We start from the raw sequence: 23546 nt of genomic DNA, 5'->3' as shown, positions 1-23546 counted from the left end.
CTGCTGTCAAAAGGTCACTAGGCTGAAAAGAGGGGGGGAAACGGCCAAGGCCACGCCCAGTCTGTGCTCTGCTGGGCCCAAGCCAGTACGTAGCGTCAGGGGGAACCTCTGCGTCCTGCGCCGTGACGTCACGGGATCTCCTAGAAGCTGAGGAGTGCGCTGTGTGGTGAGCGCCGCCTCCTGACTGTCTCCATGACCCGCAGTGGACGAGTGCGACACGAGCCGCGGTGACCGAGCGCAGCGGTGACCGAGCGCAGCGGTGACCGAGCGCAGCGGTGACCGAGCGCAGCGGTGACCGAGCGCAGCGGCTTCTACTCTGCTGCACGGAGCTTTCACAGGCGGAGAGATGGAGCTGCGGGAGAGCCGAGATTAGGAGTGCGGGCAGAGGTGCGGGAGCTGTCAGCGGAGCCGGGGACAGCACGGTGAGTAACGGGGGCTTGTATCTGTACTGACAGCTCGTCATACAGTGTGCTATGTGCTGGTGGAGTGGGATGCGGTGTATAGCGTGCTGATAGAGGGGGATACAGTGTATAATGTGCCGGTGGAGGGGGGGATACGCCGTATAGCGTGCCGGTGGAGGGGGGGATACGCCGTATAGCATGCCGGTGGAAGGGGGGATACGGCGTATAGCGTGCCGGTGGAAGGGGGGATACGGCGTATAGCGTGCCGGTGGAAGGGGGGATACGGCGTATAGCATTCTGGTATAAAATGGACCGACTCCTAAAATATATATTAAATTGGGTAGAGTAGTTCAATGCAGTTTGTGGGGAATATTTTTTCATAAGAATTTGGGAAAGTTATGAAATGTCCTATAAATGTCTGTCCTATTCCTGATCTAAGCATCTAGACTTTTAGCTGAGATGAATCTGTGCTACAGTAAATTTATCACTTAAACATGAGCCATGTATGAGGGAGTCGGTGTAATGGAGGTTTGGCTTAGCGTCTCCACAGCCCTGGTGCTGGTGGAGCGGGATACGGTGGGCAATGGGCTGGAGGAGCGGGGATACGGTGGGCAATGCGCTGGTGGCTGTGTTCTGCTCTCATCGCTATACTTTACAGTGTGGGGAAGTCCAGGCCATCGGTATCAGTTTTACACCTGATGTGGAGACTTCTCTCTTGTGATCTGTCAGGAGTTTGGTGTAACGTTCGCTGCTGATTTGTTATTTTCCAGTCCTTTATACACAAGTTGTGACTTCTTATTAGCTGCTGCACTATAATGTAGAGGTAGTGGGGTGGACACACCAGTGGGCTGTAGACCTGGGGGGCTTCAGTTCTAGGTCATCTTTATTCATTTAAATCACTCGTTCTTGTTCTTTCTTCCGTCCTGTTGACCTTTTGCATTTACATTGCTGCTGCCGTATCACATAATGATGGGCGGATGCTTTACCATTAGCAGCACTGACAGTGGCAGCTTGTCAGTCCTGGAAGGTTCCTCTAGTGACTTCCAGCGTTGTACTGGGTCCTGCTGTCTTTATTTGTAAAATGACAACTGCAATAAAATAAGAAATATAAAAATCAAATAAGACTCCATAGATACAAGGCCCTCCGATAGGATCACCCCGACTGACCGAGCAGCCATGGACGGAGTGTATGAAAATAAATATGTAAATCGTCTCAGCTGTTTGTAGCTGCGCATGGCAGGTCTGGAAGTCAGAATCAACTACATTTCAATGTTAGGCCTCGTTCAGACATCCGTCATTTCCAAATACAAGTAAACCGGGCCGATTGTTTTGGTCCAAGTGTGGTTTGAGTGTCCTCTGTTTTTTCTTGTACATGGAGAACCTTCTCCTATGTCACAGACCATGAAAATCGGAACGCGCTCGTATGGCATAGACTTGCATTGGAGATTTTGATCTGACTCTTGGATCAAAATCGTACATCGGTCTGCAAAAAATCACGGACTTGTGAATGGCTCCATAGACTACCACAGGTACACGGATAACACTCATAGGTGAAAAACTGACGTCTGAATGAGCCCTCAAGAAGATGCGTATTAAAGGGAACTTGTCACGTGAAAAAACACTATTAACCTGAAGCTATGGGGTTAATTTGCATGTTAATAGCGTTCTGAACCTTCCGGTGCTGGCACAGCGAGCCCCACTGCCGGGGTTAAATGAACTTTATTCCTAACGGCATTGTTTGGGTTTCAGTCATTGGGGCAGGGCTGGCGCAGGTTCAGTCACCGCTCTGCGTATAGAGTGGTTGCTGGACCATGCCCTGGCATTGACTGACAGCAGCATAGCATTACGGCTCTATTCACTGAGCTGGGCCGGCGTCTCCTCTGTTACTGCAAGACGAATAAAGCCAATTTCCTCCTGGCAGCGGGGCTCTCAGTGCCGGCGCCGGGCAAGTTCAGAGCGCCATTAACCTTCAGACTAACCCCATATCTGCATGTTAGTAGCGTTTTTTTTCTCATGTGACAGGTTCCCTTTAGAAATGTCAAAAGCCTTCCTTCATTGATTGAATTGCAGAATGACGTGAAGACTGACAGTAAGACAAATCAGTGGTAGAGAGAGAGCAATGATGAAACCTGCGTGTAGTAATCTAAAATTGCCGTCCAGACTCTATGGAAGCCTTGTTGACCACTCACATGTTCAGAGCTGGTGTTTGTAGTTAATGTGACTGACAACCGCTGAATATACTATAAAAAAACAAAAACAAACCAAACCTTTGGGAATTAATTAACTTTTTTTTTTTATTTTAATTTGAGGTGGTGGGGGCTTCATTGTAACATCAAAGGGTTATTTATCCTTAGTGTTTGTTTTACTTTACAGATATTGTGTTCTGTTATAAATGATTGTGTTGACTAATATTTCCAGTCTTTCTGTTGCATTTTCTTCTGTCCTTCCCTTTGTAGATGGCTCTTTGATTTCTCTTTTGAGGACTCTGTGTCTCCTAGTATTCAGGCTGGGCGGGAGGGGAGGAAGAATGCTTCCACACAATTGTCAGAGAGCCGTTTCTATAGTGTCTGTCAGAGATGGAAATGGGCTTGTTGTATTGTATTTTTCATCATATGCAGGGCTGTGGAGTCGGTATAAAATGGACCAACTCCGACTCCTAAAATATATAACAAATTGGGTAGAGTAGTTCAATGCAGTTTGTGGGGAATATTTTTTTAATAAGAATTTGGGAAAGTTATGAAATGTCCTATAAATGTCTGTCCTATTCCTGATCTAAGGGTCTAGACTTTTAGCTGAGATGAATCTGTGCTAAATTTACTGTATCACTTAAACATGAGCCATGTATGAGGGAGTTGGTGTCATGGAAATTGAGGAGTCGGAGGTTTGGCTTACCAACTCAACAGCCCTGATCATATGTAATATTCCTTGTATGTGATCCTTACCAGCTGTGTATCTGATATTGGAGCCAGTCTACTTGCTAATATTTATCTTTTAGGGGCATATTGACCAGAGATGACTTGGGTGGGGGGGCATCTAAAGTAACTAACTAAACTTTTATAAAAACTATTTTTTTTGTCCCTTTGATTGCCAGCACATGAGTGAGGGTCCCTCACCGATCGCTCAAAACTCCCTGAGAAGAGTGCAGCTCAGGAGATAGGAGCACGCACACAGCGCAGCATATGGCTTCATTAGACAGCGCACAGTTCAGGAGGAGGTCCGGGCCCCGATAGAAGAGGGACCCTGTGCAAGAGCAATATACGGGACCTTTGCTATCCAATAGCTCATCATAACACACTCCTTGTTGTGGGTGTAACAGAAGTTGCTTTAGGCTGAGTTCACACGATGCGTTTTTCATGCGTTTCCGCAGCGTTTTTGCAGTTGCGTAAACGCCGCGGAAACGCATGAAAAACGCATGGTAGAAGGGAAGCAATGTTTCCCAATTGAAATCCGCATGTGCTGTGCCCATGATGCGGATTTTTCCGCAGCGTAAACGCTGCGGTCAAAAATCCGCAGCATGTCAATTAATTTTGCGGAAACGCTGCTCTTTTGCCGCCATTGACTTTCATTAGACCGCATGGAATCCGCATCACTGTATATGTTGATGCGCTTTTCATGCGGTCTAATGTGCGGATGGTACCCGGGTGTGGATGAGAGGACTCTCATCCAGACCCAGGTACCATTAAAAAAAAAGAATAAAATAAAAAATATATATATTCTCACCTTCTGACAAGCACTTTCCAAGTGATGCTAAAATCGCTTGGGAAGCGCTTGTCAACCCGCATGCGGAAATGAAAGTGAAGAACGCTTCACATCCGCATGTCCCTGGCAGGAAACCGCATGTACAATCCGCATGCGTTTTTTCCTGCCAGAGAGATGCAGAAACGCTCAGGAAAAAATCCTGAGCATTTCTGCATCGTGTGCACATACCCTTAGAGGTGAAAGTGGACCCCCTTACCTCTTGGGACACAATGGTATGTCCCCCGTGCTCAGGTGACTGAGCGCACAGTTTCTGTTGAATCTGTTCCCCGCTCTCTGTGTTCCCAGGCAGGAGCTGAGCGCATTTTTCTTCTGACCTGCATACTTCTTAAGTATTGTTTTGAGCTACTCGTGAGGGTCTCAGGACCCAGACTCCCACCAATCTGCTGCAATTAAAGGGACATGAAAATGTATTGTCTGCTAATTCATCGTTACTATTTTTCAACTAGAGGTAGGCGAAGATATACCTTCATGTTCAGACTTATGGCATAATGCACTTACTGTAAATGACAAGCATTTTCTTATTCATTGAAATGTTTGTTTCTAGTAGTAAAAACAATGTTTTTTTTTTTTTTAGTAGACCCCTTAAGTGCTGGAGAACCTCTTTTAGAGATGGCACAGCTTCATGTTAAGAACCTTCCCTATATCTTTAACAAGAAGCAGCTGACACACAGTAGTATTGTATACCCTAAGTCCTGTATCTCTTTGTAAAGAGGGAGTAGGAGTTTTATGTCGGTCAGTGTCTGACGTTAAAGTGCGCCTTCCTCATAAAAAAAGTTCTGCAGCAGCTAGGCTTTTTGCTATATTGTGCCTATTTTCTGCAGCAGTTTTTACCTCTGCAAATAGTCCGCCCCGGTGCATACACAATCTATGAACGCCGCCTAATTATTATGAGGCACTGTAATTGGTAGAGGATTTTCTGCAAATTCTAGCTTTAATTTCACTTCCATAAAATATATAGATAGCAACTTATTTAATAGATCCATTGCTATATGAAAGTAAATTGGCCTTTTAGTATTTATTTTTTAATCATGGCTATAAAAAAAACTGATCAAAATAGGACATGTCTCCAATTTCTTTCTACAGTCCACTCAGTCCCAAGGAAAAATCGGACATGTGCACAGCCCCATTGTATTTCATAGGTACAAGTGCTATTCGTAAAAACCAAGTATAGCACTAGTCTGATTTAATCGGTCACGTGAACGAGCCCTAACAGTCTGTGAAAAATGGACATTTTATAGCACAGATGGCATCCAAGTGCTGTTCGATTATTTATTTTTTTACACGTACCCATAGACTTGGCACGTTTGATACTAGACTAATGAAAATCAGAAACATGTCTCTGATTTTGTGCAGACCACTTAGTCCTTGAAAAAACATGGACATGTGAACTGCCTAATAAATTATAATGGGTACAAATTCTATCTTTGATAAAACTTGTACGCAAAAAACTGCCGTCTGAATAAGTACTCATACACACTGTGAGAGATTCCTTAAATTAATATGGTTGGAATACCTCTTTTAAGATTTACAGTTGAAATTAATTGAGATGCGGAACAAGTTCAATTCTGCTTGCTCAGGTTTTATAGTAAGGGTACATTCACACCACCATATTTCATAAACCATATGAGGCTATTACTTCAGGTCAGGAAACCAACACCGTAACCCAGTGACATGAGATTCCCGTTTTTCTCATAGGAGAGGGTCCTAGAGGTGGGTTTAGACTGAAATACCCATACACAAAGATGGTATTTAAAACCTTTTGGCCCCTGTTTATCAATTCTTTTGCACCTTTTTTTATGTAAAGGTTTGGATTTTGGGCACTTTATTTTGGGGTGAGGTTTTCATTATCCAGATGTTTTGACTAATTTTATCATTTGAGACATTTCACAACTATAACGGAGGTGCCGGAATGCAACGCACTGAGACACAAGGCGGGAACAGTCAGGGGTTAATATAATCACTTTATATGTATAACAGTTATTATGAAAGGGGTTAGTTAAAAGGGTAATAAACAGTAACTTTAAATAACAATAAGTAGTATTTTCAGTGAATAACAGTAAAGTTCTTTGCAAAAATGTGATGCAGCCAGTTGTGGGAGTCACCACGTGAGTTCTCTTTATATGGCCCTAGCGGGGGTCACCGGTTCTTCCCGCTAGGCCGCAAGTCTCTTTCGGATAAAGTCTATCAAATCCTGTTGAGCCTCCCACACATCAACTGTCCCCGGTACCGTAGGTGAAAGTTGGAGGTGGATGCCCCGTTCACTTGCACAATTCCTCCGCTGCTGCTGGCGCGTCTCTCCTGTCGCAGTCTTTTCTCAGCTCTTCTCGGCTTGACCGTTGATCGTAGTCTCTCACTCTTAAGGTAAGGGGTTCCAGACGTCTGCTCTTGACAGGCGACGTCAGGTTCCAGGAACTTAATCAGTGCAGAGCGCAGGTCCTGACTCTAATCAGCCTTGCGCAGAACTCGGGGCCCTTCTCTGAGGTTATCAGGCGGTGTCTGGCTCTTGTGCGACGCTGGCCTCCAGCTGAGGCCTATCGCACTGGGCTCTGCGGTACCTCTGGAGCACGCCCTCTCCACTCTACAGCCTGGTGCCAAATCTCCCTGTGTCTTGGAGTGCTGGACTGTTATATCCAGGAAATCCTTTCTGGAGGTCACCTGATCAGGTCCGGCTTCTGAATTGGCTCTCCCTTCAACTCTTCTAGCACACAACTTGGTTCCGCTTGATTTTGCCTGGCCAGCAGATGGCCATCTCTCCTCATCTCTGGCACATCCTGCAAGAGTTCTCCTGATAGTTCATTGCCTTCTACTACACAATCTTAGATTATTTTTTTTCTGCAATTATATTCCAGTGTCCCAGTGGACTATAAAATCTGCCTATTTTTTTTATTTTTATAGACTGACATGTAACATTTTAAAGCTACATTGAAAGTCAGGCGGCATATTACTCAATAAAAGCAGACGAAAAGTAATCTTTCAGTTGGCATCAAATTAATCAAACTGGGGGCTGCAGAAACGTTGCTCAGTGATCGCTTCCTGCTGGAGGCGCTGTTGTTGCAGTTTCTTTTTACCCTAATGACACATAATTGATGGGATCACACAGCTTTGTCGCTGACCGTTTCTCTCACTACAATTTCCATATATCTCATGTAACTAGATTAAAAATGAATGTAGGAAAACGGCAAACTGCAGTGTCCACATCCTGTAAATTATCAGCAACTGTCTGCTGAGATAAACCTGCACAGTTGGCCTTTATCAGACTGGTGATGACATTTTGTTTTAAAAGGAGAACTGCCAAAAATTGTATAGAAAGACCCTTTAGAGTTTCTTAGTAGAATATTTCTCATCAGTCACAGGACTGACCTTTGCTGCCTCCCTCCTTATGGCACCTTTATTCTTCACGTCCTGTTCTTTGGTCATTTAGCCTTGTCATGTCCACGTTACCATTGGTTTCAATGTCCACGTGTATGGACCTCTTAGATTGGCCAATTTCTTTCAGAACTCTGCGTTATTTTAGCATTGTTTAGTCTAAGTTTACACCATTTTGTATTTGTTGCAGCAGAAATGTGCAGCACAATCATAGCTTCCAGTGTTCCACATAATGACATGCCTATTTCCCATTCCCATTTCCCCACATGATTACTGACCCACTGCCAAACCGGTCATGCTGAAGGATGTAGCAGGCAGCAGATCGCTCTCCAGGGCGTCTCCAAACTGTCACGTTTGTCACATGTGCTCAGTGTGAACCTGCTTTCATCTGTGAAGAGCACAGGGCGCCAGTGGCGACTCTGCCAATCCTGGTGTTCTATGGCATTTCTTTGGAGGGCCGCTCAGCCCTCCATGTGCTTGCCAGAGGTAGCCTGACTGCCATTAGGTACCGAGATGAGATCCTCAGACCCCTTGTGAGACCATATGCTGGTGCGGTTGGCCCTGGGTTCCTCCTAATGCAGGACAATGCCAGACCTCATGTGGCTGGAGTGTGTCAGCAATTCCTGCAAGATGAAGGCATTGAAGCTATGGACTGGCCCGCCCGTTCCCCAGACCTGAATCCGATTGAGCACATCTGGGACATCATGTCTCGCTCCATCCACCAACATCACGTTGCACCACAGACTGTCCAGGACTTGGCGGATGCTTTAGTTTAGGTCTGGGAGGAGATCCCACAGGAGACCATCTGCAACCTCATCAGGAGCATGCCCAGGCGTTGTAGGGAGGTCATACAGGCACGTGGAGGCCACACACAATACTGAGCCTCATTTTGACTTGTTTTAAGGACATTACATCAAAGTTGGATCAGCCTGTAGTGTGTTTTTCCACTTTAATTTTGGGGGGTGACTCCAAATTCAGACCTCCATTGGTTAATACAATTGATTTTCATTGATGATTTTTGTGTGATTTTGTTGTCAGCACATTAAACTTTGTACAGAACAAAGTATTCAATGAGAATATTTCATTCATTCAGATCTAGGATGTGTTATTTGAGTGTTCCCTTTATTTTTTTGAGCAGTGTATAATCCAATTGTGACCGCTGTAATCACATCAAATGGAGAGAGGACATAAGAAAAAGAAAAGGAGGCGTGTGGCGGGTCCCGGAAGGGAGGATAAGTGTGCTCTCCGAATTCTTCACTGACCGATAGAATTGCATGAGTGAGTTTGATCAATGATTAGTATCAGAAACAGCTATGTCTCTATTTTTGTTTTTTGCGGACACTTGGTCCACAGAAAGAGAAAACGGACATGTGAACAGCCACATGGACTAACATGGATATATGTTCTGTCCGTGAAATACATTGATAAAACGCGTATGAGAACTTAAAGGGACAACTTCTTCTAGCTGAAAATTCAGATTACGGTACTTTTTTTGGCATTTGCCGGACCTGCTATTTACATATTAACAATGCAATTTTATGGGCACCATATCCTATTCTATGATGGTAGATCCTCCACTGTAGACTTAGAACAAGTAGTAAATATATTTATTATAAATATATTTTTGCTTCGACTTTTTAATGTGAATTGCAAAAGAGAAGACTGACTCTGCATGTGAATGCACATCATCATTTGTACACGTGATATCTCAGCAGCAACACAAAGCAGGATTCACTTTTTCAGTCAGGACTGTTCTGCTGAAGTGAGCATGGACACGCATAATGCAGAGAAAAAAAAAGCCACAAAAAAAAATAGATGTTGTGGATTTGCCTTGGGTTTCACCCTTTGCATTGCAAGCTGTAGTTGTAAAATCTGCATTACAGGTCAATTTCTGCCTGGATTTGTGGGGATATTTGCACTCTGTGTGTGGATGAGATTTGGTAGAATCTCATCCACGTCAGCTTGTACTTGTAGAATATCCACAGCTTGGTCTCACCACGTCTTCATTATTAGATTTTTTTTTTTTTTTTTACATTTTTGGCATTGAGGATTAAATTATTAAATAAAATTTTTTTATTTTCGGTTTGACCTTGGTAGTCACTCGCTTACCGGCTGGATTCAAAGTGCTCCATGCATAGCCAAACAAAAAGCTCCATGTTTGCTCAGCTTAGAACATTTGGTGTTTACTTTTCCGTTCCCCGTTCGCCCACTCTTGCCTTCACAAGTGGTCAGTGTAGATGTAACCTTGGATCTTACCTGTGCACCTGCGTATGATATGTACAACTTGGCAGCAATTTGTCATGTGGGTGCCAAAGCATTACTGCAGCATGATCTCTAGGAAATGATGTGTAGGAGCCAGCGTTTTGGGATCCGTGCAGTGCAAACTGTTGGCGTTGCATTGTCGACCTGTCTGCTCTTCTTCTTTTCTTAGACCTCTGCATTGTGACTTTCCTCTGGCCTTCAGCTGATTGTCTGGAATTCGGCTTTAGAAACCCTCTCTGACAGTAGGGCATATGGTCAGAGGCTGAGGCACCCTTTTAAAACAGGATCAGCTTATTGTTTATATTAAACATTTAAAGGCAAATACATGGATTATACTTTTTGAAATTTTCCTGACCATTTTACTTTATGGTAAACATCATCTCTACAAAAGTACTATCTTCATGAATAAAGTAATGGCATATTGCTAGGCTATAGCATCACTTTATTATTTACTATGCGCTGCTTATATAGGGCCATCTTATTCCACAGCGCTTTACAGACATCATCATCACTGTCCCCATTGGGGCTCACAATCTAAATTTCCACCCCCTTTTTTTTAATTTTTTTTCTTTACCAATTTTAATAATGTAAGTACCGTAGGACTCATTTAGCAATGCATCACTTTCACTCGTTTTTCCTTTGCACCAAGTGGTCAGGAGATCCCATGGGCCAGATTCTTACTGATCATAAAGTGATGGAATAGCGTGGGACTATGTCGTCACTTTATCCGGTAGGAGTAACACTTAAATCCATTGTTGCCGTCTAATGTATATTTACTAGGGAGGTAACAATGAGAGTTTAGGTGGGCTAACAGGCTAGCTCCATGCAGAACACAAGTCAACTGTGTGTTACAGATCAAGACTAAATCTGATGTTGGTCGAGGGAAGCGATCATCGTAAAATTACTTATTATTTAAATCAGGCTTTTGTATTACATACAAAAAAGTCGTCAATTTTTTTTTTTCATATCACAATCTTTATTTAAAAAAAAAAAAAATACAATTGTAACTCTTGCAATTTTCACACTTGTCACCAGGGTCTTTTTTTAAATCAAGACGTCCCTGTCCTCTCTAAAAGAGTTTACAGAAGTTTTATCATAAGAGACATGATGTACAATACAAAATTATATTGTGGTACCTTGTTAGCCAGAAAAATCGATGTAAATACTTTTATGCCCAAAAATGACAAAAGTATTGTTGGAGTGATATATTTTTTCTTGTTAGCCAATAAAGGTATTTGCGAGCTTTCAGAGCACAGAGGCACCTTCTTCAGGCAAGATTACAAATCCTGAAGACTGAGCCTCTGTGCTCTGAAAGCTCGCAAATATATTTTTTCTTGTTAGCCAATAAAGGTATCACTCCAACAATACTTTTGTCATTTTTGGGCATAAAAGTACTTATACCATAAGAGGCAGGATTACAATGACATGTAACACCTATAGACTCTGTCGATAACAAAAGATCCACTATTCACAATAGGTGATATCACACCTTACCCTGCATCCCCTCCCTGCTCATCGATCTTTACACAGGTTCATTAGACACTTAAAAGGGGTGGTCCAAACTGATATTCTCAAATGAAGTAGAATTAAAAATAAAGCTGTTAAGGCCCCGTCACACTTAGCGACGCTACAGTGATCCCGACAACGATACGACCTGTCAGGGATCGTTGCTGCGTCGCTATTTGGTCGCTGGTGAGATGTCAAACAGTCAGATCTTCCCAACGACGCAGCAGCGATCCGTAACGATCTGTATAAAGAAGCACGCCTATGTGTTTCTGTGTCTGAGTCGTCAACAAGGTCGTTGGTAAGGTGTCAAACACAACGATACATGCTACCCAGCGGGACCTCAACGATCAAAGAAATGTCCAGACCATTCCGACACGACCTGCGATCTCACAGCAGGGGCCTGGTCGCTGCTAAGTGTCAAACGTAGCAAGATCGCTACTGAGGTCGCTGTTGTGTCACAAAACTTGTGACTCAGCAGCGATCTCGCTTAGTGTGACGGGGCTTTTAGAGTAGTAAGGAAAGGATAGGGAATTTTGTAATAAAAGTGTATTAGAAAAAAAGATTAGGCATTTAGGATTAAAATTTTGTGTTTTGGACTATTCCTTTAATGGAAGATGGGTTTGGGATTTGACCATACTGTTATGTGCATGTGTTATTTCCTGAAACAAAAGGGAGTTAGTCTACATCCAATTGCAGTAGGACATGATTAGTCTGTGTAGTCAGTGAGGAGGAGCAGGCTGTGATCTTTGTCAGGGCTGCTGTTCTGGTGCTTTGTTACTTCTATGCCCTGTATCAGTCACATAGCTGCAGCAGTGTCCTGGACATGATATTATGCTGATGCTGTGTGAGTTGCTGTGCAGGGGTGGGTGGGGTTTAGGTAGTATTGCAGGGGGTGTACTCACTGCTGGTCTGCAGCAAAGCACAAGGGATGATGGGAAATGTAGTCAGAAGGGAGCGGAGGAAATGAGAGCAGAGGGAGAAAACATGAAACTGTCAACTAAATATGGGGTAATTTAGGGGCATTATTCTTAGGTATTTATGCCAAAAACAACTGAGTTAGGGTAGTGGATAAATCTCTTTAAGAGGGGATTTAGTTAGTCATAGGGTCTCTTTTTTTTTTTTTAAAGTGGTTCTTGGTGAGAACCCTTCTTAAAGGAAACTTGTCATGTCCTATCTACTATGTAAAACTGCCCCTATAGTGTTGTTAGTGATGCAATGTGCATCACTAACAGGCTTTTTTCATTAAAACTGGTGCAAATATGTAACATTTTATATACTTATAATCCTACCTGATCCTCGTATTCAGTCATGGGTGTTGCCACATTCAGTCAGGGTTGGTGCCGCCCACGTATTAGAATTTTGCTCCCGGCGAGCACTGATATTTGTGGGGCGCATGATCTGTATGACGCGGCCAGGCAGTAAAGCTTCCAGCACTGGGAGCCGCGCATGTGCTATGACGAGCTGCTCCCGGCGCATACACAGTGAAGTTCCCAGCTTCAATGGGTGCGGCCGGAGCCACTCGTCACAGTGCATGCGGCTCCCAGCGCTGGAAGCTTTACTGCCTGGCTGCGTCATACAGATCATGCGCCCCACAAATATCAGTGCTCGCCGGGAGCAAAATTCTAATACGTGGGCGGCGCCAGGAGTGACTAAATACGAGGATCCACACCCCTATGACTGAACGAGCAGGTACAATAAGTATACAAAATGTTATATACGCATTATATTACCACCAATTTTAATGAAAAAAGCGTGTTCGTGATGCACATTGCAACACTAACAACGCTATGGGGGCAGTTTACATAGTAGATAAGACATGACTGGTTTCCTTTTAAAGACTGACACAAATCTGACCTGTATTACCCCATTTATTAGTTTGTTTTTTTCCCTGTATGCATATTTTTCTAAGAACAGTGTAATATATCCTGAGGAATACAGGAGGGGCATACGTTATGTCCTGTCCTGCTAAAATTTCCACGTCTGTCTCACTCCCATTTGTTTTATTATAGGCCTTCCATTTAAGAGCAGACACTTTGAGAGTTCAGAGGCTGCTTGGCCCATTTCATTATCCTGCCAAAGAAAATGACATGGCAGTAATCATAGCGCCCACATCAACAGATCTGTGCTATAAACATGGCCCTGTGACAGGCCGGACCTACCTAGGTGGTTATAGCAATCCGGCAGAATAAAATACACTTGGCTCATTTATGTAGATTACAAAGTGTAAAGAAAAGTGTTTTCCTCCATGTCTGGAGCCAAAGATCTGCAGGAAATTATGGTCAGATACATCAGAGTTTTGAGCTTAGATGTTAAACTTAGTGGAGAGCTTTAATGAAAAAAGTAATGTTTTATTAATCTGCCTCCTGATCTGTTCAGATATGCTTGGCTTTACCCTCATGTCAGCGGCCCCGTAGAGGCAAACGTCTGAAGCTGTTGGGATCAGGCGTATGCACTTACGGCGCCATTGACTGTAATGATGGAGACTCACTTTGTGCTCGGTCTGACATCATTTTCATCCACATTCTCCTGTTTGGGGTGGTGTCTTACACATGGTCGACTGTATTTTGGAGCCTACCTCAGGTGGATACGGCCTCCTCAGCTACTGTTAACATCCTCCTCTCTGGCTCCCCCAGCTAACACTCTATCACTTCTCCGGTCTATCCTGGACTCCGCTGCCCAATTAATCCTCCTCTCCCCTCTGCCTCTTCCGTCACTGGTTTCCAATTCTGCAGCAAATTCAGTTTAGACTACTAAGACTGACCTACAAGGTCATCCATAAACAGTCTCCTCCATACTTCTCTAAACTAATGTCCCGATATCTCCCCACACGTAATCTCCAGTCCTCACAAGACCTCCTTCTCTCCTCCACCCTCGTACGTTTGTCACCCAATAGCCTACAAGATTTTTCCCGAACATCCCCATCCTCTGAAATTCGGTGCCTCAGCTCGGCCAATTGTCTCCCACAACATAATCTTTCAGACTCAACCTGGTGTCTAAGGGGTAACCTTTCTCCTTGTGGAGAGTGACATGCCCAGCCTGGCATGTCGGAGTGAGGAGACTTTTATAAGCCATTCATGCTCCTCTGGGAAATTAAATTATGCAAATTGTCTTTTCAGAGAGGAAGAGGACTAGAACGACAGTGCCACCTATTGGAAGCAGTAATACTTAAAGTCCATATCGACTCTTTTAACAAGCCTTTCAATGTGACTTAGGATAAAAGCCAAACCAGAATCTGTTTGCAGACATGTTTTTTTTGGTATTGCCCCTCCTCAATGCAAAGTATGAGATCTGATCTGGCTAGCAGACCCAACCTGAAAACTCATTCAATCAGGAAAACCTACTGCCTGCAATAACCTCACTGCCACGAGAGCTGTTCCATCTCCCCACCCAGACCTACTGCCTCATTCCCCAATACCGTGTAGACTGTAAGCCCATGAGGGCAGGGTCCTCTCCCCCTCTTTACCACTTACTGTAAGTTTGTATACTGTGTCTTTTATATATGCATTATATGTATGTAAACCCTTTTCACATGTACAGCACCATTGAATTACTGGTACTTTAAAAAACATCATGAGTGCTGTCTGTTTCTTACTATTCATTGGGTAGGAGAAGTTTTGGATTTTTTTCTGCATAGGAGAAATGTGTCTGCCACACTGATGGCAAAAAATGGACAAACAAAAATTGGATGACAAATCCCATCTTGCACACAGAATAAATATAGTCCTGCTTTTCATCTTTTCACAGAAAAAAACGGACGTTTAAATAAGATCTTCCGGTTTTTACCTTTTTGAAATGTGATATTCTGTACATTCTTGATGATCGGAGTACAAACCTTTGCTGTGTGTTCTGCGCCTCTTATGTACACACAGCACTCTATAGTTTTGTTTGGGTGTTCCCACTTTAAAAAAAGCGCTCAAGCGATTAATTTTTTTATCTATCCGTGTAACCATAGTTATTCTGTGCACAGTGCTTGTATTAAAATATTTCCTGATTGTGGCCTTCTCCGTGTAAGTCATTAAGGTGTTAATGTGAGTGTCATAGAATTGCATAAAGCAAGTGACTTTTGATCCACACAGAAGACTATGTGAGCCGGCTAGTCAAAACTATGGTCACCAAAGCGGAAGAGGACCGGACCATCACTGGGAAAGGGAGAAGTGGGCAATCCATAAGTAATTTGGTGCATGAACTATGCACTAGTTATGGTTAAGGGGGTAGATGATAATAACTCAATCTTTGGAGGGTTACTAAAATTTTGATTAGATCATCCCAAGATATCTGAATAGACCTTCTAAGCACACCACTGATCAGCTGAGCAAAACACTAGTTCAGCAGGTGATTGGCCCTAAAATCATTGTCCGTAACACATCTCGCGTGTAAATGTGATGTGTGCCTGACCATATGCAAACTATATGGGAATTACTCAGTCCTCATACAGTTTGCATCATTCCGTGATAAAGGGCTTTTAAATGAGCACCGATCAACTTTTTATTTTGCCAATTGGTGCTCAATATAGGCAGAAATGTGTCAATTATGCCACCTTCCTGCAGTTTAAGAAAAGTTGACTGCATAATTACCTCTTAAGGGTAACAGTCACTACATGCCCAAACTGTCCCTTTCTCTGAAGAAAAGAAGATGCACAAACAGTTGTACTTGATCTGAACTACTTTAGACTTTAGTGACGTCACTGCTACAAAGCGTCTCTGTGGAGCACTCCCCGCGGCCAGGAGACTGCTCACAGACTTCTGTTGTGCACCTTGCCTGGACAACTTGTGCCGATTCTTCAGATTTTGTCAGAAAACATCTGCATGTAGTTCCAGCCTCAGAAATGACCCACTTAGGTTGATGCATTTTCCTTTTTTCTTTTCTTGTACTGTAACTTTATACTTTTCATAGAACATGAATCCGAATGAAATTTTTGAGCTTGCTCACTTTATTATTTCATTAGACATATATGTGTGTGATATGAAAACTTTTACACGCTGCACATGCAGGTTGTATAACATAGCGGTGTCTGTATCAGCTCATTCTCAAAGCAGCAGCCGGAGTTGAGCTCTGGCCACAACTGTCAATCATTTAGACGCTGCTGTCAGTCAGTGACATTTAAATTATGTCTTTGTCGGTGGGCACACACCGGTTCCCATCAGCGCCCTGCGACGCAATTGTGCGCCACCGATGATTACAATGGCAGCCAGGGACTACTGAAGGTCCCTATTGCTGCCAACTTGGTACTCCTCCGAACTATAGGTGGAGCTTCAAAGGAAACACTGATTTATACTGCAAAACCGTGTTATACAATGACTGAATTGAGGGGGGGGGGGGTTTTGTTGTGTTTCTTTTTTTTTTTTTACACCATTTCATCTTACTTGAAAATTTTTGCGCCTCTTTGATAAATTTTATGGTAAAATGAATGGTGTTCTGCAAAACAGCTCGTCACTCACAAAAACAAGCCCTCTTATGGCTATGTCAATGTGAATTAAAAAAGTTATGGCTCTTTGAAGAAGAGGAGTAAAAAAAAGAAATGAAAGCACAAAAATTAAAAATTCCCTGGTCCTGAAGGAGTTAGATTTTTGTCCGGCTTATCTGTTTCTTGCTGTAAGGTGAGAGGTGGTTGCTAGGATTTATGTCTTTTACAATCTCTCAGCTCCCAGTTACTGAGTTTTCCACCAGGTCATGTTCCTTCCTCTGAATTTTAAGTGATATATTTTATCAAGTAAAACAGAAGAAGCCCCATGCACAGGATTACTTGGATTTGTCTTCTTGTTTTCCCGTGTGTTTGCGGTTAATGTTCCACACTGGCAGGCATTATACAGAGTTTGTGCTCTATACATATCGGGTACATTTTCTGTGAGGCCTCATTGAGATGTCAGTGTTTTCCACGTATGCAAAAAAAAAATGGTATGTGCACCGTCCGTGGTTTTTGGATCCGCTTGTCGTCTGCATTTTTCATGCATGCATGGATGGATGGATGACCAATTAAATAAGTTACAAAGTTTCTCCTCTCTTTTTGAGTTTTTAATCACGGATAGCACTCGAATTATACATGTGCTGTTGGTGTTTTTCGTGGACCCATAGATTTGTATTGGCACTTTTCATCCGTGCTGTTGGGAAAAAATGGAGATGTGAATACCAGCATAGATTATAGTGGGTCAGGGGTTCTGACCCTAGTTAGGCCTACTACTTGCCTTTCCTTGCCGCGGAGGTTGGCACCCTAAGAAGCAATAAATTCTCATAGCTTTCCAGGCACTGAAGCATACTTGCTGCCATTGTGCAGTAGCACAGCTTTCAGACTTTTTAACTTTTTTGAATGCTTCAATAAAAAGTCTCCACTCACTCACATTGTACTCAATGTTAAATTTTTCCATCAGCACAGGAACATCACTCCACTTTTATCTATGTGGTCATGGAGCATCAGACTGGCTAATGTCAGTGTATACCATAAAAAAAATGTCTCCCTACTTTAGCCAGCTCCTAGCACCTTGACACCAGTTTTATCATTGCATTGAGGATCTGCGTCTGATACAACATACGGTTGGGACTCAGTAGTGTAAATGACACCGTGCCACACACATACAGCATGGTAACTGTGTCCTGAGGGAGGCTGCGCACCTCGTTCCAGCTTCCCTGACGTCTTTTGGGTGTTGCAGGAATGTCTTATTTCTGTTTGTGCTCTTGCTACAAGGACTGTATTTGCCCGTGGAGAGTCTTGGCTCATTTCTTGTTTACATCTTCATCACTGACCTGCATTTTTTTCATAAAGGAGGAGATGGGCTGATATATTTTTAACTACTTATCGGCACAAAGTACTACAAATATACAGCGCCAGATGCAAGTGCTGTGCATTTATACCACTGGACCCCAGAGATACCGAAATTGCTCCTCACTCTGTAATTGGCAGATGTTTGATCCGTGTGATGCAATGATCAAAGGCAATTGTAGCATCACAGAGGGCCATAATATTTGTCCTAATGGTGTGGTCATAGACTATAGACATAGACTATAACAATAAAACAGACCAGGATCTGAAGACCATAATGACCCGCATCTTTAAAGGGGTTGTCCACTACTAGGACAGCCCCTTCTTTAACTAAATGTTTGACCCCGATAAAATAAAAAAAACTATAGTCACCTCTCGTGCTGCCGCTGTTCCAGTGGTGTCGGCATTCACGGTCCCGGAGCTCTGGTGCAGTGTTATGACACGTGGTGCTTGGTGCCCAATCAACACTGGCGTCACTGTTCCTGCCTACGTACAGATTGAACGTGAAGTGGAAGTCAGATCAGCTGTAGCCCGGACTTCCTCATAACACCGCACCAGAGCTCCGCGATCGCCGACACCGCTGGAACAGCGCTAGCACAAGAGGTGACTATAGTTGTTTTTTGTTTTTTTATGTTATAGGGGCCAAACATTTAGTTCAAGGAGGGGTTGTCCTAGTAGTGGTCAAACTCTAATGTGTTTAAAGGGGATGCTATGGACCACATCCACTACTTTGCAGCAAGTTCTCTTTTAAGAACTGGGTCATACGGAGTGAATTTTGTTGATAGTTTGTGACCATGGCAACACATTATTTTGCTTAGAAACTGTGTACACAAGAATAGGAAAGTTTAACGGCCCCATACTCATTAGACTAAAGTTTTAGCAAACACTGAAGGTTATACTCACCATTCTGATTCTTCTCTGCTTACCAGTTCGAGCAGTCATGTGACACAATACAATTTGAATACTTGCGGTCATGTGTGCCGACTAGATTCTCATCGCTTCTCTCAATTTTCTATGCAAATCGCATGCTGGTGGTCGTGTGACTAACTGGTAAACAGAGCCGAATCATAACCGTGTAAGCTACAGAATGTAGAACATTTTTCCAGGACTGGACAACCCCTTTAAGTTGATAGCATAAATGGAAAATTTCTCAAGTGGCACAGCACTTTTTTTGTAAGTTTAAAGCTGAGCCACTGCCTTTTCCTCAATAGATTGGATCTTGCGTAAGTAGTTCTTCACTTAGCAGCAGAACAATTGGGGAAATACGTTCTTACGTTTGACAGAGGCGTGTCTGACACATTATGTAACCGTGAAGCCTCTACTGACATACATAGTGCTGATATCACAGATGTGAGTGAGTCACCTGTTTAAATTAAAATGATCAATCTTTTGTTCCGGATACATTTTTTTTTAACATATTAGATCTCAAGAAGCAATTTTAGGCTATGTGCCCATGATGAAGAAATGCTGCATATTTTTTACGCTTCTCCCTGGCAGGAAAAAATGCATGCGTTTTTCCCGCCAGGTAGAAGCGTTTGTCAAGCGTTTTGCGTGCGGGTTATCAAGCGCTTTTCCAAGAGATTTTTAGCATCACTTGGAAAAGTGCTTGACAACTTGTTCACACTATATAAATCCATGCAACCGGCACAGATTTATAGTAGTGTGACCAAGTTAGTTAAAAAAAAAAAGAATAAGAATGGTAAACAAAATAAAGCTTAAACTCACCTTCCGGTGTCCTCCCGGTGTTATCTCCGCTGCGTGCAGTGTCTTGCATTGCTCGCGCTATTGTGAAGGACCTGCCGTGACGTCATTCAGTCATGTGTCGGGTCACATGACTCGATGACGTCATGGCAGGTCCTTCACAACAGCGCAAGCAATGCAAGACACCGGACAGAGCAGACAAAACACCGGGAGGACACCGGAAGGTGAGTATAAGCTTTATTTTTTATTTTAAATTCTTCTTTTTTTTTTTTTTTTTTTTTTTTTTACAGCCTCTATGGTACCTGGGTCTGGAGGAGAGTCTTCTCTCCTCCAGACCTGGGTGCCATCCGCACATTGAACCGTGTGATATCCACTTATCCACATGTAGTGATGCGGATGTCACGCAGTCCAATGCAAGTCAATGGCGGCGATTACGCTGTGTGTCCGCAAAATTAATGGACATGCTGCGGATTTTTGAGCGCAGCATAAATGCTGCGGAAAAATCCGCAGCATGGGCATTGACATTGCGGCTTGTCATTGGGGACCGTGGGGGACGGACTACCAAGCGTTTCCCAAGCGTTTACGCTGCGGAAATTCCGCAGCATAAACGCTTGGAAAATACTTTGTGGGCACACAGCCTTAGAGGAAAAAAAAACTTGTATTTTTCTGACAAATAATTTATGACGAGGGGGAAAATAAAAATAAATCAAAACCAGGGCTGTGGAGTCTGAATCGGAGTCTGTAAAAAATGGACTGACTCCAACATCTAATATATATAATAAATTGGGTACAGTAGTTCAATGCAGTTTGTGGAGAATATTTTTTTCATAAGAATTTGGGAAAGTTATAAAATGTCCTATTCTGGATCTAAGGGTCTAGACTTTTAGCCGAGATGAATCTGTGCTACAGTAAATTTATCACTTAAACATGAGCCGTGTGTGAGGGAGTCGGAGTCGTGGAGTCGTAGTCATGCAAATTGAGGAGTTGGAATTGGAGTCGGAGGTTTGGCTTTCCGACTCCACAGTCCTGATCAAAACATTATACTGTATGTACACCAAAATTAAATCACAGCTCCATCAATGGAAAAAATAAAACTTGGGGTATCGGAAAATGTTGACACATCAAATAAAAAATAAAAAAAGTCAGTCCGGGCCAAAAGGGTTGGCACCTTTTTGAGTTTGTTCCAGAAAATGAAGTATTTCTCCCTGAAAATTAATGCAATCCTTTGTATCAAATACTTTTTTTCCCCACTGTATTAAATTGAGGGTGCCAAGAATTTTGTCCGGACTATTTTTGGGGTTTTGTGTGAAATGATGTTCAATTTGCCAGGTTTTTTTTATCATGTTTCAATACACACAAATGAAATAGACGTATTACAAAATGTGCAATTGCAACAATTTTCTGGGAGAAATACTTAATTTTCTGGAACAATTTCAAGGGTGCCAACATTCTCAGCTATGATTGACTATAAAAAAAAATATATAATGTAAATATATGTTTAAAATTTCTTCTAGAGTTCTGATGTCTTTTCAATCTCTAAAGTAATAATAAACTTAGTTTGGTATCGCCACAATTGAGCTAAAGAATCATGCTGCGAGTTTATTTTTGCTGCCCAATAAAAGCTGTAAAAAAAAAAAAATCACAGCTTTGCATTTTTGTTTCACCCTACTTTTGAATTGTTTTCTCATTTATTTTCTTTACGTGGTAAAGTACATGGTGTAATAGAAAAATACAGCTCCTCGCAATATTGACCGTAAAATAAAATAAAAAAAATGATGACTACTGGAAGAAGGAGGAAACGGAAAGCACAAAAAATGGCTCTGTCCAGAAGAGGTTAAAGAGAACCTGTCAGCACGATTTTGTAATGTAAAGTAAAGACAGAACGGATTTCTTCACCAAAGGTATCAATGTAAGTTTTTTTGTTTTTTTTTTTGCCTCCTTTTAATGATTTTTATGCATTTAATTTTTTTAACCAGTGTTTGGAGGGCTTTTTTTTGCGTTTACATTTTTTTTCCAAATTTTTTTTGGTTTCTTTATATTTTACATTGCAGGGGATAAGGAGACTCTTTGCAATTTATTTATTCATCCAAATGTGAAAAACGCTGGTGACACACAGACCAAAAATGATGACACATGGATCCAAAAATTCTGATGACACCGGCACCATTTTATTTTTATTTTTGCGTACAGGAAAAACGCTGACATCCGAATGAGGGCTCAATGTGGATTTATTTATAACAGACCTGAAAAAATTAAAACATGTAGTTTAGAAATGCCAATAGATCACATCAATAGTGGTCCTGAGGCTGATACTCTGACCAGAAAAAGTGCTTTTGATCCTCTTAATGGTAATCAGTGGGAGTAATGGATATTTACTGTCGAAACCTAAAGATCCTAAGAGAAAACCCATTTCGGGATGTGCGTTCTGTCTGTTTAAAAAAAAATCAAAAAAATCAACGTCTTATGTGAAAGTGGAACTTTATGTTCTACCTGTGTAGTCGCTGCAGCCAAGACAAATATCTTACATCCTGTTTCTCCATTACTCCCATCATTGAACTTTAATCTTTAAATGTCTCTTTTATTTGTCTTCTCTTGATGACAGCAATAAAAGTCCTGCTGGTCTATGAGGAAGTCAGTAAAATACCATGCTTCTCCCTCTCATGATCTGATAATGGTGGCCATACATATTAGATGGCTGTTGGCTGAACTACCTCCCCCCTCCCCAGTTGTGTTGGATCACCCAAAACTCAGTAGGTTTATACATTACACACATTAGAATTAATTCTTTTGTATTAATTATATATTCTGCAGCTAATGTGCCTTGCAGTGTGTGGTTTTTTTTTTTTTTGTTTTGTTTTTTTCCCCCTTCTCTCCTCCCCCTCCCCTTTCGCCTTGCACCTTTCACCTTTGGAGTGGTGCAACTAATGTGAGTTCCCTGCCCTTTGTCTTATATGTATGAGCTGCTGTCTTCTTCTTCTGCTATCGGTGCCCCTCCAGATGTATTCTGCGGGTTGTGACCTGTCTGATCGTTCCAGTGTTTGCTGGGTGAACCGGAAGTCACAGCACAATGTAAGTCTATGAAAGCCAGACCGAGGAACTCACAGATTTGCCTTGAGAGCTTGTGACCGTTATCTCCGACTTCTGGTCAGTCAGAAGATGGCGAAGTGGGAGCAAAGTGGTTCTGGGAACAGCTGAAGACTGCTGCTGGTTGGTATATTACTAGGAACAGGGAACTTTCAATTAGTGACACCACTCCATGCCTTTAACTCCTTCACGAACTATGACGCATATATGTGTGTACAGTTGTGCTCAAAAGTTTACATACCCCGGCAGAATTTTTCCTTTCTCAATACGCCTTCCACGACAGCATTGCAGGATGTTGTCCACGCCCTATTGGGGGACAGGAACATAGAGAGTTTAAAAGCCCCTCCCCACCGTCAATCCCCAGTGTTTTCCTGTCCCCCTTGGGGCATGGAGAGATCCTGCAGTGCTGTCGGGCCGGCAGGGCAGCGCTGTATTTTTACCTGTGTTGCCGGGCAATGGTCGGTCGGGGTGCTCCCTCCTCCCTCCATGCTGCTCCCTCTTGGGACCACCCTGGCTTCCTGTGCCCCACAGAGGATAAAGCTAGCCAGGTTATCGTTCATGCCGGAGGCCGCTCCTGATCTCCTCTTTCCTGGCGGCCTGGGGAGCGTCGCCACGCGTGCGCCGGAAGTGACGTCGCCACGGGCCCTGACGCTCCGGCCTGAGCGTTCCACGCTGAGATGTGTGGTGGCGCGCTCGTGAGCTGACGGGCGGTT

At 42.9% G+C, this 23546-nt stretch overlaps 1 protein-coding gene across 2 annotated transcripts in view; it reads left to right on the top strand.

The window, feature by feature from the left end:
* The first annotated feature begins 284 nt into the window (after nucleotides 1-284).
* Nucleotides 285-23546, top strand: part of FNDC3A (fibronectin type III domain containing 3A) — a 313016-nt gene continuing 289754 nt past the window's right edge. Inside the window, exon 1 of one of the 2 annotated variants that reach the window (XM_073662733.1) lies at nucleotides 285-422. The gene's annotated coding sequence lies outside the window, so the exon portion shown is untranslated. The remainder of the gene's footprint in view (nucleotides 423-23546) is intronic. The other variant, XM_073662747.1, reaches the window with a different exon arrangement.

The sequence above is a fragment of the Phyllobates terribilis genome, unplaced genomic scaffold (genome assembly GCF_046119375.1).
Source record: "Phyllobates terribilis strain yellow unplaced genomic scaffold, ASM4611937v1 Scaffold_2__4_contigs__length_985480577, whole genome shotgun sequence".
NCBI classification, from domain to species: domain Eukaryota; kingdom Metazoa; phylum Chordata; class Amphibia; order Anura; family Dendrobatidae; genus Phyllobates; species Phyllobates terribilis.
The sequence above is the reverse complement of the archived record's forward strand: the minus strand, read 5'-3'. Positions and strand labels throughout refer to the sequence as shown.